At 44.0% G+C, this 18,054-nt stretch overlaps 1 protein-coding gene across 1 annotated transcript in view; it reads right to left on the bottom strand.

Moving 5' to 3' along the window:
* Window positions 1-18,054, bottom strand: part of ZNF804B (zinc finger protein 804B) — a 518,891-nt gene that overhangs the window by 52,694 nt on the left and 448,143 nt on the right. The gene's annotated exons all lie outside the window — the stretch shown is intronic.

Raw genomic sequence — 18,054 nt, 5'->3', positions numbered from 1 at the left:
CGGAGCTTCTTTTCAGAGCATTTCAGAGCGACTCCAGCTAAAATATAAACAATGGAGAATACAAGTACTACTTTACATCAATTTTTAGATTTTTATGTCAGCATGAATCATTTTTTTTCATGTGATAAGTTAAATTTAAATATGCTCACAGTACTTCTCTCACACTAGATGCTACTGCTATTCTTCGCTTTGTCCTCCAGCTGTTTGTCTCATTCCTTTTAGCTCCATATACTGGCTGATGTGCATACACTTCCAGACAAGGTGCACGTTCATATATTGTTCTCCATCTAATGTGATAATTAGGTCTTAAAATAACACACCTGCTGACAAGACTCCGCATATGTCAACTCCATACTGTATACAATACATGAACAGCAGATCAGAATGACAGTTATGCCATAATAAGACTCAAATGAAACAAATGTGGCAACCGTATTCCATGGATCCACAAGATCTGTGAATGGAGGATGGTTGGATGAATGAAAGGTCTGCCCCATCCATTGATGATCACATTCCATTCATAGAAGCTGTAGTACAGCTGCTATGATTGGAGGAGCTGGGTGGAAGTGGCCCGTCACAACTCCTACAGTTCTATAAACTCCTCCCACACCAGAAGATTATGGTGGCAGGGGTGGGGGGTGGGCGGGGGCTATGAATGGAGGAGGATTTCACCTAATAGAAGAGGCATCAGCACAAGGGACACATCCTACTGACTGTATGTCCCTTGTGCTCAATCTTCAGTTTTTGTGTTTTTTTTTTACTTTTACTTTGGCTGCACTTAGGCGTTAACCATTTCTGGACCGGAAGGATTTTCCCCCTTAATGACCAGGCCATTTTTTGCGATTCGGCACTGCGTTATTTTAACTGACAATTGCGCGGTCATACAAAGTTGTACCTAAATGAAATTGATGTCCTTTTTTTTTCCTACAAATAGAGCTTTCTTTTGGGGGTATTTGATCACCTGTGCGATTTTTATTTATTGCACTAAAAACGAAAAAAAAAAACAGCGACAATTCTGAAAAAAAAACCATTTTTTTCACTTTTTGCTATAAAACATTCCCAAAAAAAGAATTTAAAATCAAATTTTTTCATCCGTTTAGGTCAATTTGTATTCTGCTACATGTTTTTTGGTAAAAAAAAAAAAATCCCAATAAGAGTATTTTGATTGGTTTGCGCAAAAGTTATCGCATCTTCAAACCAAGGGAAAGATTTATGTCATTTTTATTTATTTTTTTACTAGTAATGGCAGTGATTTGCAATTTTTAGCGGGACTGCGACATTGCGGCGGACAGATCGGACCCTTAACTGACATTTGTGACACTTTTGGGGAGACCAGTGACATTACTACAGTAATCAGTGCTAAAAATATGCACTGTTACTGTAATAATGACACTGGCAAGGAAGGAGTTAGCCCAAGGGTGATCAAAGGGTTAAGTGTGAGCCTAGGGGAGTTTTTTCTGACTGTATGGGGGATGGACTTGTGAAATGAACACAGAGACCTGTGATGCTATATAGAAGGATCACAGGCGCTCTGTGTTCATTTCAGAGAGAACAACGGTCTGCTTTGTTTACAATAGCAGACCGTTGTTCTCTCTCAGTGGGGAACGATCACTGGTGGACGGCGGCAATCGCGGCCGCCAGCCCCGTGGATCAGCTTCCCAGCTGCCTAATGGGGGCGGGCGCGCCCCCCCGGCAGCCTGCGTGGGCCCCCAGGAGTGCTCCCGGAAGTTGAGCCAGCCTGCCACAGTATATCTGCAGCGGGCGGTCGGTAATGCCTCCTACACACGAATCGATTATTGGCCGTGAATTTTCGGCCAACGTCCGATCGGCCGATTTTCGGCTTGTTAGTATGATGCTTTCGACAACTGACTCCGACTTTTCGGCCAAATAAAATCTGGTGTGCATGCTATAAAATTTTTGTTGCCCATCAACGGCCGATTTTCCGTCAGTCAGTACAGATTTCGGCAGACAAAAATCTGATGAGTAAGACTGGGCATGCTCAGAGGAGAAAAAACACACGGAAAGTAAACCAGCACATGGACATCACTTCTGAAGTAGATTTTTGTTGGCCGAGAAAATTTGTGTGCAGTCTAGAGCACATTCCAACCAACAAAACACAACTTGGACAAAAGTCGGACGATCGGTCGGCCGATAATCGTTGCGTGTGTACGAGGCATAAGTGATTAAATACATTTCAACCAATTTCAAGCAGAAAATGAATGTAAACTTAAAGCGGAGCTCCCGGCTCCTTTATAAAAAATTCAAAGCCAGCAGCTACAATAACTGTAGCTGCGGCCTTTAATATTAGGACACTTACCTGGTCAGGAATCCATCTATGCCCTCACCCAAGCCGATTTTTCATTCAGCTCTCAAGTGCTGGCGCCACCAGCTTGACTAAGGTAAACTGACAGTAAAGCCTTGCAGCTTCACAGCCAATCTCCCACTGCGCATGCGCGAAGCACTCTGCACTTTCTGAATGGACTGGCTGTGGCAAACTGAACCGGAAGTGGGAGTGGATACCTGTCAAACCAGGTACCCGCTCCCCCTCAAAAGTGGCCAAATGTGGGGGAGGAAGCCAAGCAGAGCTTCCCCTTTTGGTTAGAGCTCCCCTTTAAAGTAGAACTATAGACAAACCTGTGTTCCATTGGAGAGATTTCCCTTCACTTCCTGTCCCATAGCTAAAGCAGGAAGTGAAAGGAGGGTTGTGAGGGAATCCCAGGTTGTCTCAGGGGTCACCAGCACAATTTTCTCAATAGAAAAATTTCCTCTCCATTCCTTTTGTAGAGGCAATTAAAAATGTGGGATTTTCGTTTACTTTTACTATCAGTGATAATGAACAAGACAAACAGAGAAGGTAAATTTCCCTAATTTGGACACAGAAAGCAAAATAAACCTGACGACCGTTATAATCCCTTATCACTCTATCTAAAACAAAAATAAAGTTTTGTGAATAAAGAAAAAGGTGCGCGAACCAATGAATAGAATGTAAAAGCAGCACTGTGAAAAATTAGAAATGCATAAAAATGTACCATATAAATCATACGTTACAAAAGTGCGCTAATATAAAACAAGAGAACAAAACTGTCCATAATTGGAAATCAATTGAAATCAACAAATGAAGAAAGTCTTTACATCCAGAAGAAAGTGTTCTCAAATAAAAGAAAATCAACTGGTGTTCTTGCAGTGACGTCTTTTCCGCCTCCTGAGTGGGCTTTGGTGAGCTGATTGGGGTTTGCAGCCTATAGATCCCCCCAATCGGGAAGCTGACAATTGATCCATTCCATTTGGGATTGTTGGAGATACAACAACCTTAAAGCTTAGCCTATTATAGATTAACTGCAGTTCACAAATAGGACACTAGATGTCGCTTATGCTCAGTGATATGCCATGCATTTCTATGATGTGTTGTAATATCCTGTACACTGTACTGAACTTGTTGGTTATCTCTTCCTGTCTGTTGTTCTTATTACAATGAGGTGACATCTTTGATATCTGTGTTATGTTCCAATAAAGAAGCCAGTTCCTGTTTACCCCACAATGTCTGATCTGAATGGACTCCGCTGCACCCAGTGATCGCACTCTGCAACAGGGATTCCATTCCATCCAGCTGACCAATTGGACTCTTGGATATCACAGTACATGCTTCCATCTCTCTTGAATGTGGTAAGAGTCCACTCCTATCACTGGGTGTCATCACAAAATTATATGCTTTTTTAAAGTCACAATTTTTTTGGATTGCTGTTTTGGAAGAGGTCACACCCACCTTTCATCACTTCCTAACACCCACCATTCATCACTTCTTAACACCCACCTTTCATCACTTCCTAACACCCACCATTCATCAGTTGGTTTTCTTTTATTTGAGAACACTTTCTTCTGGATGCAAAGACTTTCTTCAGTTGTTGATTTTAATTGATTTCACATTATGGACAGTTTTGTTCTCTTGTTTTATATTAGCGCACTTTTGTAACGTATGATTTATATGGTACATTTTTGTGCAAAAATAAAGTTTTGCCTTCAGTTATATTATGACTTTTTACATTTAAGGAAATTGTTACTTTTGTATCATATTAGCCACTAAAGAAATAGTTCATCATACAGGTAGAGTTTATTGCCTTGCAGACATCTTGACTTTTGGGAACTAAAGGTACCTGTCAGCAGCAATTGAAAAGGTTGACAATGATCAAGAAAGAACATAACCCACAAAAGGCCTTTAGGTACACATTCATATTTTTGCTTGTATTCTACCAATGTGTATAGTCTGAAAAACATGGAAACTTCATCGTATTGTAATGTTGTTTTACAGTATAATTTGTAGATATAGATAGATATCGGATAGATAGATTTAAGAGCTAACATTGATAAATAGGCAGGCAACATAGATAGATAGATAGATAGATAGATAGATAGATAGATAGATAGATAGATAGATAGATAGATAGATAGATAGATAGATAGATAGATAGATAGATAGATAGATAGATAGATAGATAGATAGATAGATAGATAGATAGATAGATAGATAGATAGATAGATAGATAGATAGATAGATAGATAGATAGAAATTCATATATGAAAAATACAGGGGGAGATTGTATTCATATCTAAGAAGTATAAAGAGATACAAACATATTTTCATAAATAGATATTTAACGATATTGAATAAAAAATAAATATAGATAAATAGATAAGTAACAGATAGATCAAAAGATAGATAGATATGGGATAGATAATTAATATATAAGAAATAGAGAGAGATAAGTAGGTATGAGATAGATAAATCGATAGATAAAAAATCATATATGAGAAACAGAGTGATAGATAGATAGATAGATAGATAGATAGATAGATAGATAGATAGATAGATAGATAGATAGATAGATAGATAGATAGATAGATAGATAGATAGATAGATAGATAGATAGATAGATAGATAGATAGATAGATATTACATAACATAATCTCTCCATTTTTTATGTAAAAAGAAAATACAATGAAGAGAGAAGGAAGGAAGGAAGGAAGGAAGGAAGGAAGGAAGGAAGGAAGGAAGGAAGGAAGGAAGGAAGGAAGGAAGGAAGGAAGGAAGGAAGGAAGGAAGGAAGTATCAGAGTTTTCTTTATGTGCAGGTTAAATACATAAATAAAATAGATAGATAGATAGATAGATAGATAGATAGATAGATAGATAGATAGATAGATAGATAGATAGTTAGATAGATAGATTCGATTTTGGATAGCATATAATTCATATCTGATGAATAGAATATGCTGCATATTGAAGAATATTTTTTATTTCTTTCAAGCAAACCAGGGCAGGATTTTTTTTCTTTGTTTTTAAGGGATAAAAAGAGCGTTCCATACAATGCAGTGGAGTATCCATCCTCTTTATCCTCTCCTCTTCCCTTCTGTCTGAACAATTTTAAAACCTAATTACAAATGTTTGATAAAGCATCTTAAAATTCTTGCCTATTGCAATGTAAAACAATTGCCTGGAAAACACTGGCCCGGCATTAACCACTATGAAATTAAGAGTCCCTTGGGTTTCAATTTAAAAGAGGTTAAATAGGCCATTTACATATTAATTAGCCTTAAGTCTAAGAGTGGTGAATGCAATTTCATAGTGTTTAACAGTTAATGGCAAATTTGGCTTATCTCGCTGTTTCATTGAAAAGAAGTTCTCTCTGTTATTTGTTACAGCCTTTATCAGTGGTGGTGATAAAAGGAATGTCATTATTGGGTGTGACACACTCTTCCTAATGATGGCAGCTGGTTTGCTCAAAACCTAAAAGGTTAATTCACTTTTCCTGCACTTTTTTATCAAAATCTTCAATGCATTCCCCCATCCTCAGCTCATTACATATCATTGCTCAGCTTTTTAAAAAGGTGCTCCTTTTCCCCTCCATTTTCCTTAGGCCATGCACAGCCTGCCCGCGAGACCCCCCCCCCCCCCATGGGCGCCCTGGCTTTCTCAAACTGCGTGTATATTCAGTGCACTCTTTCACCCCCTAGTAGCAGCTGTCACACAAAAGTATATCCCATTTAAAAGTAAAAAAGATGTAGTACTGAAAAAGATTTAGGGATGCAACCCTCCTGCTGATTCCTTCCCATCACTTCCTTTATTTTTTTTCTTCCTGACTTCCTTCCTTTCTCCCTTTTTTTCCTTTGCTCACTTCCTCCTTTTATTCCTTTATTCTTAGCTTCCTCCTTTTTTTTCTTCTTCCACCTTACTTCCTTCTATTTCATATTTCCTTTTCCAGTGCTTGCCCTCATACTGATTTTTTTTTCCTACCACCAGCCCTTCCTATCAAATCCATAAATTGATCTAAAGTGTTCGGTGGCTTTGGTTCTTTGGGTCAATCTTGCAATCTAAACCTATGGATTAATTTATACTTCCCATCATTTGCTATGTGCATAGCCAGCTTTAAGTGCTTCTAAAGGCAGAAGGTTTTTTACCTTAATTTATTACCTATGCATTAAGGTAAAATTCCTCTGCATGCCCAATTTCGATCCAGCTATGTGCATGGGAGCAGCAGCTCTCCCGGGTCTCTCTATCCCTACTGGCTCACACAGCAGCGAAAGCCATTGGCTCCTGCTGCTATCAATCGCAGCCAGTGAGCCAATGAGCAGAGAGCAGGGCGAGGCTGAGCCATGCTTGTAGTGTGAATAGACAATGTCCATTCACATGAGCATAGCTTGAGAGCTTGCTGTTGAGGGCACTCAGCAGGGGGGGGGGGGAGCCAGGACCACTGGCAGGGGACCCAAAAAGAAGAGAATTGGGGCTGCTCTGTGCAAAACCATTGCACAGAGCAGATAAGAATTACATGTCTGTTAAAAAAAAATCACAACTTTTATAATTACTATAATCATCTATCTATCTATCTATCTATCTATCTATCTATCTATCTATCTATCTATCTATCTATCTATCTATCTATCTATCTATCTATCTATCTATCTATCTATCTATCTATCTATCTATCTATCTATCTATCTATCTATCTATCTATCTGTACTTTCGAACAATAGTAGGTCAAGAGGGCTCAGGTGGTCACATAGCCCTCCTGATGAGTGGCTGTCTTTTATCCTGACATTCAACTAATACAACTAATGGCTAGATGCCCAATCCAATGGTCTACTTTAATGCCTAAATTAGGTAAGGGTTGGCAATATATAAGTTGACCAACCTGTAGTGGGAGCCCACCATTTCTAACTGTTTCCTCTGTAAATGCTAGCTACTTGATCATCATGCTGAACCCCTCTGCCTTCAAGTTGAACTCCAGGAATGGTCTTTTTTCCATACTGGTATTAGTTCAGCTTGGCTTGATGTAAGTATTTCTATCTGATATCCAGAGGGTCGTAGGTAAAGCTGAAAATCACGGTAGTAGTTGGTGCAACACACACAGTGATCACTGCAATCTTCCAGGTCAGTGGTGGCCTGTCCAGTGGGGGTGCAGGGGCGCCGCCCCCCCTCTCCATGCGTCCCCTAATCTACATGCAGTGCGCCGGATGCAATGATTCCAATGGGGTATTTATTTTATTTTGTTTGGAGCACGTGATTAGAGACAGAGGCTCTAATAGGCTTTAAAAAAAGGGTGGTCCCGGGGTGCAGAGCATTGCGCCCTGAGCCCACCCAGTTGTGTGACAATAGTGAATGAATGTTCGCTATTGCCACACTGATTCTCCTCCTGGCCAATCAGGAAGGGGGTCCTGAAACCGTTTCCCGATTGGCCGAAAGGAGAAGCCATGCTTTTGGCAAAGGAGGAGGAGGAGGGAGGAGACGCAAAGGAAGCAGGACCTATGGAGGAGACTGACGGGGAAGCCGCCACTGCCTGCCCAGGGTGAGTGAGCCACGGCGACTGGGGGGGTGGGGGGGGGGTAAAGTGTGCGGGCTGGAGCTGATGTGGTCCGGGGGGGGGGGGTATGGTGTGGTCCATCTGCCGCCCCCCCGGCCCATGGAGCACCAGCCGCCACTGCTCCAGGTGCTGGTCAAGTGGCTTATCTTCTGCACACTGACCACAGGGCATTGCTTGTTTGCTACCACAATTCAGAGAACACCTTGGGGTTTATTTACTAAAGCTGGAGAGTGCAAAATCTGGGGCCGCTGTGCATGGTAGCCAATCAGCTTCTAACTTAATCTAATTCAATGAAGTGTTAACAAAAAAAAAAAACCTGGAAGCTAACTGGTTTCTAATGCACAGCTTCACCAGCTTTTTCACCTTCTAGTTTTAGTAAGTTAACCCCATTGTATTATTTTTTTAATGAATACAAGGCATTCTCTGGTTGAGTGAGGTGGAGAGTAGGGACAATTATGTCATGATCACCATCTCGTCCAAATATAAAAAGCCTTCTATTAATTTAAAAAATATATAATGTGTTCTCTGGATGGTGGCGGTGCTAAGCAATTGACCCCATGGAGTTCAGTTCCTGGAGTTCACTTTTCAGCAGGGCCAGATTAACATAGGGGCTATTGGAGCTGCAGCTCCAGGCCCCTACCTTAATATAGGCCCCGGGTTGGCCATATTCACTGTTACCGCTCTTCTGTCACTTGTAAACACAGAAGTCTGGCTTCTATGCTCGCTTCCCCAGGCAGCTCCCTCAGAACCTCCCCACACAGCACGAAGGCCGGACAAGAAGGGACAGTTGCCGATGCATGGATGTGTTTATGGGCTTCAGAGACAGCATCCCATGTTGAATTAGGCATGCATGGCTGCACCCTTCCTCCTCTGGGTGCATGCCAAGGCACGGCCCTTAACACCCTTCAAAATCCTCAGCACCAAGCCCATGATGCTCTTAATCCGGCCCTGCTTTTCAGTACTTTTTGAGTCAATGCCCCAGAAGAAGTATTCTTATTAGGCACTGACGTCACTTCTGGGTCAACGACTTGAAAAAATAGAGGCCCAGAGACAGCCAGGCCACTAACATTTTCAGAAGGAAGTAGTCTCAGCAATGGCAGCCTTCATATTTCTTTCTGTACAGATCTTCTTTAAGCAGCTGTGTTGTTTCCTTTACAGATTCACTTTACTTGCTGCCCAGCATTGCTGTTTATTTTCATGCAGGTCTGGAGCAGCAGATGCAGGTGCTTTCCGGCAAGGCAGGTTAGACCCAGTAGACTATTGGGCAGAATATAAATAGTTGTATCAATTGACATTTAAATCTGGAATTTTCAGCCTGAAGACACTCACAGTCACCAAGCTGTGTTCAGTGGCATTTGACTGTCTATATTTATTTATTTTTTAACCTGGCATCAGTTGTGTGTGTATCATTGCTCCCTGTTGTAAGGTTTGCAAATGAGGCTGCTCGGGAATAATTGGTTGTAAAACTGTTGTTCGCTATGCTCCATAATTTATGCATGCGTTCAAAGAGCTGCTAATATAAAATCACTGGTAGGCAGTTGATGAAGCGAGACGGAGCTTGGACAAGGGTTTCAACAGGAAAATAATTAATTTATTTGTGACTGCTCTAATACATGGAATATGTTAGTGTGAAAGTTACAGAAGAGGTTACGGAGGAGAACGATGCCTTGCTTTCTCTGAATATTGATAAACCCCATGTAAAGACAAAAGGAGGTTTGTGAAAGAAAAAACTGATAAAAGCTATAGGACAATCATCATTTATTGTGAGCTTTATGATTGCTGAGTTGTGAGTTGAATGCTAAAATACATGAGACATCTTGGAGAGTGTTGCTGAGTAGACATCTTGAGAAAATGACTGATTCATGATTAATATGACCTACCTATGGTTTGGAGGTCATATATAGTGGTGCAGCCTTCTTAACAAGGGTTCCTCCAGAGATTGCTAGAGGTTTCTTGAACTATGTGCAGTGTTGTTCTCTCAGATAAATAAGTACTCATTTTTTAAGCTATCTTTGAGGAGGGGGCAAAGTTCTTCCCACTAAACACAAATGGGCATTCTTCCCACTGACCAGAAATTTAAGGTGCACTCTTCCCACTAACCACCAATGTAAGGAGCCATTCTTCCCACTGACCCCCAATGTAAGGAGCATTCTTCCCACTAACCACCAATGTAAGGAGCCATTCTTCCCACTAACCCCCAATGTAAGGAGCATTCTCTCCACTAACCACCAATGTAAGGAGCATTCCTCACACTGACCCCCAATGTAAGGAGCATTCTTCCCACTGACCACCAATGTAAGGAGCATTCCTCACACTGACCCCCAATGTAAGGAGCATTCTTCCCACTGACCCCCAATGTAAGGAGCATTCTTCCCACTGACCACCAATGTAAGGAGCATTCTTCCCACTGACCCCCAATGTAAGGAGCATTCTTCCCACTAACCACCAATGTAAGGAGCATTCCTCCCACTGACCCCCAATGTAAGGGGCCATTCTTCACGCTGACCCCCAATGTAAGGAGCATTCTTCCCACTGACCCCCAATGTAAGGGGCCATTCTTCACGCTGACCCCCAATGTAAGGAGCATTCCTCCCACTGACCCCCAATGTAAGGGGCCATTCTTCACGCTGACCCCCAATGTAAGGAGCATTCTTCCCACTAACCACCAAAGTAAGGAGCATTCTTCCCACTGCTACCAATGTAAGGAGCATTCTTCCCACTGCTACCAATGTAAGGAGCATTCTTCCCACTGCTACCAATGTAAGGAGCATTCCTCCCACTAACCACCAATGTAAGGAGCATTCTTCCCAATTTTGTTTATTAAAAGTCTTGCAATCAATAAGCATAAAAACAATATACATAAATATATATATACATATTTACATGAAAAGGGGAAAAAAAATACATAGCAAATTCTGCTCTCAAATAAAGACTGCCTTTACAGCAAAAACAAAACTCACATCATGAAACATCATTACCGGGAAAAATAATCTTAATAAAACTCACACCACCACACCAGACATCAAACCTGCGAGGTCAAGAAACAAAACCACTCCCATTATGCATGCAGCCCTTCTTCAAAAATGAAGATATTAACCAACAAAAGCTAAGGGCGTGAAAGAAATAGCATAGGAAAAAAGCTTTTCACCCAGAGATGGACAGTTCACCAAAAGCAGGTCTGATATTCCTCCACACCCTTATCCAGACCGCTCGAGGCTCCCTGCCCTTCTCAAGACCCCGAATCTTCCCAACCTCACCCAGAATATCGTACACCACCACCTCGACAGGGAGGACTTTCTTCCGCAGGGTAATCTGGCACCGTGCATTCCACGTGAAGTAACGGACAACTATACTAACTAGAAAAAGTGTATCCAAATCAAAATCCCAGCGAGTCAGGAATGCCCCGTACACCCACTCCGCATAACTCATGCAATAGAGAAAGGGGATGCCTAGAGCCCTCCCCACCCTTTTATACACCTCTATGTTAAAGGGACACTGGAGCAAAAAGTGGTCCATAGACTCCAATTTACCAACACACTCCGCTCTAGGACAATCCCGATCATCCACAGGGCGATGCTTCAGGTTCCCTCTCACATAGAGCCTTCCATGGAAAGCGAGCCAGGCTTGATCCCTAAACTTCAAAGGGATTCTCCCTAAGTTAATTAAACGCAACCCCTCCCTCATTACGGGGCCTGGGCAATCCCTTAAGGTCAGCGACACACTGAAAGCAGAGCCCAAAATCCTCTTCTCCAGAAGCTTTCTGGGGAGGGACTTGATATCCCCCACTGTCACCTGCCACTGCCTAAGTATTTTCAGACACGGGGCAACATAAGCCGGAAGCTTGCCATGTCGGACTCTCAGACTTTTCACTGGCCCGCCATCTTCCCAGCATCGCAGAAAAGGCCTAAACCAAGATTGAAAAATACCCACCCATCCCGGCGGGGTCTCTGCTAACATATTACCAAGATTATACTTTAAAAAAAGCAGAGAAAAGAAAACTATAGGGTTGACCATTCCTAGACCACCCTCCCGCCTGGACAGGTAAGTTACATTGCGTTTGATCAGGTTCAGCCTATTTCCCCATAACAGTTGGAAAAAGCAGCTGTACACCCTTGCATAGAGAGATTCCGGCAAGATACAGACAAAGCTGACATATAAAAAGATTGGGATCAGGTAAGTTTTAATCAAGTCAACCCTTTCCCTCAAGGAAAGTTTCCATTTCTTCCAGCTTGCCACCTTGGCATTGGCATTCAACAACCTGCTTTCCCAATTTTGATGACCATAGTTACCAGGACCAAATTTGATGCCCAACACTTTAATTTCCTGCTGGGGCTCTGGGAAGGCATCCGGAAGTTCGAAGCTTTCACCCTCCTCACCCATCCAGAAAACTTCACTCTTTTCATGATTGATTTTAGAGCCAGAAGCCTCAGTGTACTGCTCTATCACAGAGACCACCTCCTGCGCCTCCTCCATCCCAGAGATAATAACAGACACATCATCGGCATAGGCCACGACCTTCAAAGGCGGCACACCAGCAATGCCCAAAGGCACCCCACACAACGATCCACTCTCTAACCTTCTTATGAAGGGGTCGATTGCGAATACATATAGCAGGGGGCTCAAAGGACACCCCTGGCGCACACCAGAGCCAACCTCAAAAGGCCGTCCAACCCAACCATTAACAAGTGGGAAGCTCTCAGCCCCTTTATATAATGTTTTCAGCCAATCAATAAACCTCCCCTGCAGGCCGTATCTACCAAGTAGCAAATACAGGTACTCATGATTGACTCGATCAAAAGCCTTCGCCTGATCCAATGCCAGCAAGTACTTTCTCCATCCAGCAGCCCTGCATCGCTCCAAAGCCTCCCGGACAGCTAAAATTGCTGAAAAGGTACTTCTGCCCTGGACCGAGCAGTGCTGATGATTGGACAACAAATCGCCTGCTACTGACGACAAGCGCCAAAAAAGAATCTTCGCCAAGATCTTTCTATCAACATTGAGAAGACTGATGGGGCGCCAGTTCTCAATTATTGAGGGGTCTTTACCTTTTGACAGAAGAATCACAGCAGATTGCCTCATGGAGGGAGGGAGAGAACCCTCTTCTAAACAGCTGTTATAAACCTCCGCTAAAAAGGGAGCCAGAATGGACTTAAAACACTTGTAAAATTCAGCTGTCAACCCATCTGGCCCAGGCGACTTTTTGGTAGCCAGCTTCTCTATAGCACGAACTACCTCATCCGCTGAAATTGGTTCTGTCAAATCCATCAAAGGCAATGTACCATTTCCCAATCCTGGAGTAGAATCCAGAAAGCTTTCCATCCTGTCCCGACTAAGGTCCTTTCTTCCCAGAAGGTCTGCGTAATATGACCTGAAGATCTCCAGGATGCCTGATCTAGACTTCACCAGGGAACCCGTACTATCCCTCAGACCTATGACCGTCTTAACTGCTATGCCTTGCTTACAGTTCTGGTAAGGATCAGGCGAGTGATATTTCCCATAATCTCTCTCCAGAACCAAGGAGGCATGCCGGTCGTATTGACACTTCCTAAGAAGAAGCTTTACCTCCGAGATCTCCCCTGGATCTCCTCCATACGAGACAAGACGATCAAGCTTCCTCCGCAAATGCTGGTAGGCAATATACATACCAAGCTGCTTCTTCTTACTTATGGCCTTGAAAAGTCCAATCACCCTTTGTTTCACAAGCTCCCACCACTCTGACTTACTGCTGCAAAAGTCCAGAATAGAAACCTGTGCCTGAAAAAAATCCTCAAAGGATTGTCTTACCTCTACATCTTCCAGGAGAGCCGAATTCAGTTTCCAGGTACCCCTTCCCCTGGGTGGAGTGTCCGAGGCATTCAGAGTCACAGACAGCATACAGTGGTCAGAGAACTCCACCGCCCTCAACTCCGGAGCCGAGAAAGCAGAGTTCTCCTTTAAAAAAAACCTATCTATCCTACTCTGACTATTCCCTCTCTGAAACGTGAATCCCGTGCTGCCAGGGCAGTGCTTAATGTGCACATCTACCAGGCCTGCTTGTCTAACCATATCTCTAAGAAAAACGCTATCATAACCCAGCCTGTCTATGGAGACCCTCCTGTCTTCAGGCCTAATTATGGTGTTAAAGTCACCTCCAAAGACAACCTGCTGGGATGTAAAAAGGAAGGGCTTGATCTTTGTGAAGAGGCATTTCCTGTCCCATTTTGACTGCGGTCCATAGATATTGATCAGGCGCAGGTCCTGCCCCCTAACAGAGACGTCTAAGACCATGCATCTCCCCATTTCTACCTCAATTACCCGCCGGCACGTTACCATATCGGTTTTAAAAAGAACCGCAACTCCGCTGCAAGGCTCAGCCGCAAGAGACCAAAAGGAGGGACCGCATCTCCACTCCCTTTTTGCTAGATGGACATCGGCCAAAGTATTGAGCCAGGTCTCTTGCAAAAATAAAATCTCAGCATCAAACTCACTGAGCAAAAATAAGGCAATATCACGAGCTCTTGCAGATTTCACGCTGGCGACATTAATGGTCGCCACCTTTATCAGAGCGGGAACTGCCATCAGGATGATTGGGGTAGTCGCTTCTTAACCTCCACCACACTCTCATCACCCGAAACAGCTCTCTTTACACTATGTGACTCCCCCTCATCCATAGATGATAAAGAAGTGGATAAATTGGATACTAACTCCTCCCCTGATAAAACCGAAAATGTGTTGCCAAGAGGAACCCCTCCTGGCTCTAACTGTAAGGAGGAAACGACCGCTTTACTGGTCTTCCTCTTCTTCTTTTTCTTCCTCCTTGTCCTCTCCCACCCCTCCTCATCCGAATCCTCCACAACAGAGGGTGAGACATGGGACATGGACACCCCTCCCTCAACCCCATCGACCCCACCACCATCCAGCACCCCTGTACCCTCTTGGCCGCGTTTGCGGTGTCGAGAGACAGGGACTGGAGGTGGAGTAGGCCGAGGGGGAAGATCCACTATACCCGCCCCCCCAGCAGCTTCCGCTAGTCTGGAGGATCTACGCACGGTAGATGTAGGAACAACCACAGGAGGGACAGACTCAGGGACCACATCACCAGGGGAAACAAAATCTGACACAACAGACACAGGAAGGACAGACTCAGGGACCACCTCACTAGGGGAAACAGAATCTGACACAACAGACACAGGAGGGGCAACAACAATTTCCTCTCTAACTTCAGCTGCTTCATCTTCTTTATCAAGCCTCTGCAGCTCAGTCTCCAATCCTGGCAGGTTATGCAGTGCCTCTGGGCACTGGCTATATGGGTGACCCAGCTGCTGGCACAAATTGCACCGAATCTGGGTGCATTCTCTGGCCAAATGGCCTAAATCCTGGCACAGTGAGCACTTCTTGTGGGTGCAGGACGATGCAAAGTGGCCTTTATCACCACATTTATTGCACACCTTAGGCTGACCTTGGTAGAAAATGGTCAGCCTATCCCTACCCAGAAAGGCTGAGCAGGGAAGGTGCTGAACTACATCGCCCAGCACCCCCAATTTTAGTGACACTGTCCAGGCCCCTGTCCATATCCCATGCTCATCAAGGACCTTCCGCAGTGGAGTGAGGACCTCGCCATATCGGCGTAGCCATACTAATAAATCAGCCTCTGGTATGGATTCGTTACGCACCAAAATGGTCACTGATTTTATCAGAGGCTGCCTTGAGATCACCTTTGGCACCAAACCACTCCACTGCTGAAGGCCCTTGCACCTCCTAAATCTCTCCCAGAAGAGATCCAAACTTTCAGGTTTTACAAACGACAAATCAAATTCATAACTCCCCACCGGGCAAATTAAAGCAAAAATATCACAAGCTTTAAACCCCATTTCCAAAATCAACTCAGCCACCCTCCCCCTTACTGGTGGAGTTCCATCCCCCACCCACCTCAACTGTACCACATTCCTCCTCCTATACCCACCAAACCTCCCTGAATTTTGACTAATAACAGAATTCCCACCACCCACCCTGGTGTGACTCCCCAAAGCTGAAGCATAGCTTCCAACATTCCTCCCAGCAGAAAATCCATCAGTTTTTTTTAAATTATCTGACACACACTTAGCAGATAACGATTGCACAGATTCGGGATTGATCTGTGCAATCGAAACTTTCCTCTGCTGAGCAGGAGGAGAAATGTCATTTTTATTTTTCCCAGCATTACTAACCCCTTCACCACCACCCACCACATTCATTGCTTTAACATTAATGTCATTTTTTATACTTGCTGGGATATTTATTATTCCTGTTGTCTTCACAGCAGAATCCATAGCTGCTGCTGCACTGGTAAGAACTCCAGCTGACATCTTCTCTTCCACTGGGACAGAGTTTTCAGTTGTAGAAATGGCATCCTGTTTTAACACAGCAACAGGTGAAACATTGCAGGTAACTTCCATAGCTGCTTCCACTACACTTCCAGCACTATGTTGATCCCCTCCCCCACCAGAAATCAGCTGGTCAATTAGCACTGGAAGACTGGGAGGCTCAGGTGAACATGAAACAGGCTCTTTGGAGCTGGCAGCCATTTTGCTTGCTGTGGGACTACTGGTCTCAGCCAGACCAGCAAAATCCATGCCTGGGGTGTTAGATGCAGATCCATCCACATGCATTTGATGGTCCGGGGATTCCACGGTCAGGGATTTTCCCTGCATGTCTGTACTGGTTGTGTTCACAGCAGAATCTCCAATAGGTAGCTGTAGGCAGAGCTCCTTCTCACCTGGGACACCATCCACTACAGCAGGTGGGGCAGACATGTTGGATGGCAGCACGGTGTACTGGGATTTCTCCACCAGTACTGGCTTTGCTGGTTTGTATCTCCTCTGCCCATCCTCAGGGATTTCTGATGGATCATCAGTGAATGCAAACTTATCTGCTCTCAGGGGGGACTCCATCTCCTGGATGAATGTCAGGGATCCATGTCCACTCTCAACCCCCTGGCTGGTTGCCGCTGGCGATTCCCAGTTCTGGCATGGGGGGAGAGGTGCAGAGGCAGATGGAGCCGGGTCATCCCTTACCTGAGGCTGCTGATCCACAGAACTTGCTGATGCTTGGCTGGCAAATCTCCTCTCATTGTCAAATTTTTCTTTAAATGCTCCACTTCTATCTTTCAACTTTTCCAACAATAAAGATTGTTTCTTTACCTTATCTTCCAGATCCTGTAATTCAGGCTTCATGGCTGTACGATTTTTACTCCAGGCCTGGCAGTATTTGGCTCTGAAGGATTTGTGTTCAGCCTTCAAAACTTTAAGCTTTTCTTCAGCTCTTCCAATCGCCCTAAAACGATTGATAACCTTCTGGCTGAAGACATCCGCATTCTCACCAGGGCCTGGACCCACAGACAGGTCCTCCACCTCCTCCTCACTAGGCCCCGTGTCATCCCTCCCAGGGCCTCCCCCAGGATCAGGCATTGTTCCTGGGCCAAGCTAGCAGGCAAGGCCCAGGCTTGAAAAGGGCTGGATCTCACAGAGAGCTCCTTGGGTGTGTCCTCCTCCTTCTTCCCACTGACCACCAATGTAAGGGGCATTCTTCCCACTGATCACCAATGTAAGTGGCATTCTTCCCAATTTTGTTTATTAAAAGTCTTGCAATCAATAAGCATAAAATCAATATACATAAATAAATATATACATATTTACATGAAAAGGGGGGAAAAAAAAATACATAGCAAATTCTGCTCTCAAATAAAGACTGCCTTTACAGAAAAAACAAAACTCACATCATGAAACACATCATTACCGGAAAAAATTATCTTAATAAGACTCACACCACCACACCAGACATCAAACCTGCGAGGTCAAGAAACAAAACCACTCCCATTATGCATGCAGCCCTTCTTCAAAAATGAAGATATTAACTAACAAAAGCTAAGGGCGTGAAAGAAATAGCATAGGAAAAAAGCTTTTCACCCAGAGATGGACAGTTCACCAAAAGCAGGTCTGATATTCCTCCACGCCCTTATCCAGACCGCTCGAGGCTCCCTGCCCTTCTCAAGACCCCGAATCTTCCCAACCTCACCCAGAATATCGTACACCACCACCTCGACAGGGAGGACTTTCTTCCGCAGGGTAATCTGGCACCGTGCATTCCACGTGAAGTAACGGACAACTATACTAACTAGAAAAAGTGTATCCAAATCAAAATCCCAGCGAGTCGGGAATGCCCCGTACACCCACTCCGCATAACTC

This window comes from Pelophylax lessonae, assembly GCF_965119305.1.
Source record: "Pelophylax lessonae genome assembly, chromosome: 5".
Taxonomy (NCBI): Eukaryota; Metazoa; Chordata; class Amphibia; order Anura; family Ranidae; genus Pelophylax; species Pelophylax lessonae.
The sequence above is the reverse complement of the archived record's forward strand: the minus strand, read 5'-3'. Positions and strand labels throughout refer to the sequence as shown.